This window comes from Gracilinanus agilis, chromosome 2 (genome assembly GCF_016433145.1).
Source record: "Gracilinanus agilis isolate LMUSP501 chromosome 2, AgileGrace, whole genome shotgun sequence".
NCBI lineage: Eukaryota > Metazoa > Chordata > Mammalia > Didelphimorphia > Didelphidae > Gracilinanus > Gracilinanus agilis.
The window spans coordinates 197,210,064-197,216,063 of NC_058131.1; the positions used below are offsets into that span (position 1 = coordinate 197,210,064).

Below are 6,000 nucleotides of genomic sequence, written 5' to 3' on the forward strand. Positions count from 1 at the left end.
ACTTTTTTAAAAATAGAGAATTTTATATTTATTCTGGAGATAGTAGGAAGTCACTAACATTTATTTAGTTTGGGAGTGGTGGCATGTTCAAAGCTGTATACTAGGAATCCCTCATTTAACCCACTGGAGAATGCATTGAAATGCTAAGAAACATGGGGTAAAGAGTCCAATGATAAGGCTATGGGAATAGTCCAGGCATAAAGTCAGAGCCTAAATCAGGGTGGCAGCTGTGTGAAAGGAAAAACTTAGATAATATTTGTCAAATCTATGAAAGTAGATGGATTTTGTCTCCTGATCCACTGAAAGTTTTTTAAATAGATAGCAATATGGTTAGAATCATAGCATAAAAAACTATTTTTGTTACTTGTTCAGAAGTTGACATGAGGAGAGAAATAACTAGAGAACATAAAGGATATGATCATAGTCAAGGTGAGATAAATTAAAAGAGAATAAAAAATCGTGGAAGCATTTATTTTTTATTATCCTGCCCTCATAGAGTACATAACCTATAAAAGGAATAAACTTTGTCTATATATTTACCTATACTTCTCTCCCTCTCTTTCTCTCTGTCATATACATATATACATATAACTATGATAGAAAATAATATGTGGCTTTCACACAGTAGATATTTAATGAAAATTTATTGAATTAAGCTTTAACTGCCTTCCATAAAGATGTGATAAAGAATTTGATTTTTTTTGTTGTTTATGTATTTGTTTCATTATCTCTAGATAATTATTCTAAAGGGACAAATCATTGATCTAGTGTTAAGTAAATAATCATATCTGTGTTACAGTGCCTTCTTCAAATGATTTTTTTTTCACATACAATTGCCAGTTCCCAGGGAGATTTGTTACTAAGAAGAAAGCAAGAAATTCTTGTGAAATGGAACTGTTCTTCAAATTAAGGTCACTATGTCTTTCCCATTAAAGAAAAAACATTTAGTAATATGCAAAAAAAATATTCCTCTAGAGGTTTCAAGATGGCCTTTATTTCTAGGTTGTGAAAACTTTAATTTTAAAACACTATCTCTTCATATAGTTTCTGATGAATGCTTTTCTGCTTTCAACAGTACCAGAGACAGTACTTCTTTTGTGTGCTGATAGTTGTATAAGTCTGAAATAACACGTTAATGCATTTTAAGTCATTTTGAGTGCCTGATAAGCTCAGAATCTATATAATATTGAATACAATTCCTGCACCATGTGTGAATGTATGATTTTATGATTAAAATTATCTTGAGAGACTAATTTTTGAGTAAAAATCTTTATTGATAATATCAAGTTTATTAAGACTACATCATGACTAATAAAGTGATAAAGATCTCCATGGCTCTCTCCCAAACAAAGAATGACCCAAGCTGGGTCAGGCAGCCTAATAAATAGATTTTTAGGAGTTCATTATTCAGCCCCTCCCTTGGGCATCCTAAGACATCTTTAATTGAAGATATATAATTAAGAAGTGGTCAAACTATCCACCCCTCCCCCAATCTTCAAAGGTCAAGTCCACAGGAAAAGAACCTTGTCTTCTTCATTTATTAGCCAAATTCTGTTAAAAATGAAGACATTCTTTGGGATTCCCAAAGACAAAGAACGAGAAGCAGACTAGATGGTATCTCTGATCCAGATCTCAGACACAGAAATACACAAAATTTTCCCTAATATACAGTAATTAATACAATATATGAAAAATAAATTCTCACAATGAGGATTTAGTAAGTACTCTGCTATCTGAGAAAAAAGTGATAATGTATTGTTGATGAATCAAGTAGCCTGAATAGAAAAGCCCTCTGATGTGCTTCACTGTGGCATGCAAGTAACATTGGATAAAGACAGTTTTGACAGCTAAATGAAAACTCTGACACTTCCTAATAAGCTAAAAGGCCTTTATATCCTAATGATGAATTATTTATTACTGTGTCTTACTATAAGCTGATTAATTAAATTGATACAGCAATCCATGAAAATAATTTATTAAGGCATCTAGGATTTGTAATTGTGGTGGTAGATATAATATACCTATCATGAAATTATAGATATTGTGAAGATATGATAAAAAGTTTTCCTTGCAATTTGACCTACTATTCCTCGTTTTCATTTTTCATTTTCAAATATTTAATTGTAAGCATTATATTAAGTATGAATATAATTAAATGTTTTTAGAATATTTGCATTAAAATAAATTTGCTTTAATCTATAAAATATTTTAACAAGTTTACAAGTTCTCCCTCCATAAGTTTATTAGAATTCTCTGAACATTTTCAGAATCACCATCATGTAAATGTAGCATTGGAAGTGAACTTAATATTCACTTATGCCAACCCATGAACAAAATAATGTCCATTGTAAATATGACTTACAGATAGTCATTCACTTAGTCTTTGCTTAAAGAACTGGTGTAGATGACAATTAGGAAGACAATCCATTTTACTTTAAAAAAACAACACAATCTTTTTCCAATTATGTGTAAAATGTTTTAATATCCGTTTTAAAAAATTGAGTTCAAAATTCTATCTCTTATTTCTCTCCCCAATGATTGAAAGGACAAGTAATTTGTTCTCGGTTATACACATACAGTCAGATCTGGTTAACATCATTAGTTGGCCTAGCCTTTCCAAGCCAAGTTTATCCATCATCAATTTAAGGTTTCAGGAAGTTACAGTATACTTCCTAGAAACATTTCAAACTGCCTGGCTGGATTGGTTCTAAGGCCCTGGGGCTTTGGCAGAGAATCTTGGGCTTAAAGAAGATCTAACCTTGCTGGTGTGGGAGCTAATCTAAACTCACATTAGGCCATGGTTAAGTTCTCTCACCCTATTCATATTCCATCATCAGCATCTGCCTAAACCCCCTTGGTTGCTCATAACAACAGTCATGCAAAATATATTTTCATATTATTCCTATTGTGAATAAAAATGCTTGCCAAAAAATAAAAATAAAGTTAAAAATTATGCTTTGATTTCTATTTTGACTTCATTAGTTCTTTTTCTGGATATGTAAAGCATTTTTATTGATGAGTCCTCTTAAATTGTCTTAGATCATCCTATTGCTGAGAATACCTAATCATTCACAATTGATCATTGTACAAGATTGCTATTACTGTGTATAACGTTATTCTGATTTTATAGTTAGAAATATCTTGAATCCCTAAAACTGCATTACCCAAACTTCTTTTCTGTTACCCAGAATGCTTTTCCCTTTATCCACATTTGCTGTGTCACCTTTGTATATAGTTTGCTGTAACTCCTCCCTCTTCCACATTTTTTTTGCTCTCAAGAGTGGACTGGTCAGTACCTTTTCACTCCAATATTTTATGTTAGTCTATTATTAATAAAAACTTTATGAAATATAATATTAAGTTATTGAATATTAATTTTAAAATATACATTTTGGTTACCTACGAAGAGACCTCAGAACCTAATCTACAGGTAAGTAGGAAACCCCTTCCCCCTCCCCGGAGTTTGTTGGATTTCCCACCCAAGCAAAAGGCGGGAAGCCACTACCAACTTCCATTCCATCTACTGCCTTTTGATCCCTTGTCTTTTTTTTTTTTGTCATCCTTCCCATTCTTCCTTTTTCTTCTCTACATTTTCCGCCTTTCTTTGCCAGATCCAAACCTCCTGCTTCTTGATACTGTTGCTCTTTTCCTCTTTCTCCCTTCCTGCCTGGCCGCAGGTTAAGCCTCTCTACTCCAGGTTCTCCCCACCCCCAACTTCATCCCTACTGCCCAGGTAATCCCCCCAGCTCTCTGCTTCCTGCCTGATTCTGCCCCGGCCACTGAGAGCTTTTTAGAAGTGCTTTCTTTGGTCCTATTGAAAAAGTTAGATCCCCATACCCTTCCCTGCCCCAACTTTGGTTTCAAAAAGCAAGGTAGCTGCTTCAATTCCCAGGTACCAGCTGCAGCAGCTTTTAGATCCTTTTAGACCTCTGAGCAGCAAACCTCCAGTATCCAATCCCACCCCTACCCTCACCCTGCCCCTTACTCCCACCGCTATCCTGATCATGCCCATTACCCATCTCTGTTGTTGTGTTGCCTCTTGGCCACTAGAGGCCAGTATTGAGCACTCAATTTCTTCCCCTTTTTTCCTGTTGAGCCGCAGGGACTGTTTTATGCCACCAGAGGGCAGCAACACCCCAAACAAACAAACGAATGAATAAAAACATTGCAAATAAATAAAGTTTTTCCAAATAAAATCCAACAAAATCATATAACATGATATGAAATAAAATAAAATAAAATAAGACAAAATATCCCTTACCCTGCCCCTATGCCAAATAAAAAAAAGTAAAAATTAAAAATAAATTTAAATAAATAAATAAACAGATATATACAATGAAAATTGTTCTCTTTTCTACTTTCCTTTAATTTACCTTTTTTAAATTATAACAGCGAGCAACATAAATGTTACTCTACAGGAAACTCTCCTGACTTTTGCCCAATTATGAAACTTTAAGGTTCTAGATTGATTCCTTCTCCTTATTTTGCTTAGAATTTTCCTTTTTCAGTTCTTCACGATTAAGTCACAATAAGCTTCCCAACAGAGAATGAAGACCAACATGCAAAGGCAACTGGAAAATTTCATGCATTTCTTCCATGGTCAAATGGTAAAGGAAGATTCTCTTCTACACATATCTAATTTTTTATAAACCTGTTTCTAAACCACTAAGAGAGGAAAATTGTATTTATCCTGAAATAGAGATGGAAGACCCCTCTCCACTTTCTCAGATGCATAACCACCTCTCTCATACTCTACAATTCCTGGCTAATCTTACCTCCCCTGGTCCTTCTTCCTATGACCCATCCTCTCCTGTCCCTTCTCCCACCCCACAACCAACTGCATCCCTTGTCCTCCTACTATACCTATTCCTACCTATGCTGTCTCAGTATCCCCACAGTAAACTTCTATAAAACTACAAGCATTGACAGATTCCTCTGAAGGCCTTTTCCCCTTAATGAAAGTGCCTGTAATAGGACACAATGGGGATGTGGTAAGCCTAAGACAACGTACACCTTTCACAATTCAAGATGTAAAAGAATTGACATCTAATGTTCCTAGTTTTGAAGAAGAACCATATCTGGTAACAAAAAAAGATGGCCAACATATTTTCTCCATATAATCCGTCATATAAAGATGTTGAAAATTTGCTCAAGGCTTTTATAACAGAAAGTGAGAAGAATAAGATCATCTTTCATGTTAATAAAGTCCAAGGGCTCAATGCAGTGCACTGGCCATCTCAAGATCCTGAATGGGACTATAATAAATCTGAGGATTATTTGCAATTACATAGTTGTCAGAAGGCCATTATGAATGCAATGTGAGAGATCTTGGCTTCCAGGTTAAGATGGTGGCAGAGCAAAAAGCAACTGCTTAACCTCTCCTAATCCATACATACAGGACTCCTCATGAGGGCATAAAAACAAACCCAGAAGAATGAAGGGACCCCACAACAGGGTACAGCATTGAAGATATGTGGGATCAGGGCATTTCCATGCTATAAGGGGGTGAAATAGCTCTCACTGAAATGCGAGCTGAGCAACCCGTTCCCCATCCCCCATAACTCCTACAATGCCAAAGCCAGCACACAAGAAATAGAGTAAGTTTGGGGCATCCATTAAGTTGTTGGCACCTACCTGGGATCGCCAGGACCTGCTCCTGAGAGCAGTAAGACTTAAGACCCCAAGAGGCTAAAAAATCAGACTTTGAACACAGACCTTGAGCACAGGTGCAGACGCAGATGCGGAAGCAGGCGTGGACCTTGGGTAGGGACCCAGTGCAGAGGGGTGCATGGCTGTGGAAGCAGCACCCTGAGACTGCTAAAGGAGCTTTGGGCAGAGAAGCAAGCAAGGAGACACCAGGAGGCTTGACCCTGAGAACAACTAGACTTGAGACCTCAGGAGCCTAGAGAGTGCAGACTGAACTGTGGCCCCAAGGATAAAGCTGAGATGTCTCACAGGACTGTCACTCAGGCAAAAACTGCTCTACAACTCCATAGGCAG

The 6,000-nt window shown here is 36.3% G+C and overlaps 1 pseudogene; it reads right to left on the bottom strand.

Moving 5' to 3' along the window:
- LOC123233460 overlaps nucleotides 1-5,790 on the bottom strand; it is a 61,594-nt pseudogene extending 55,804 nt beyond the window's left edge.
- Nucleotides 5,791-6,000: the final 210 nt, after the last annotated feature.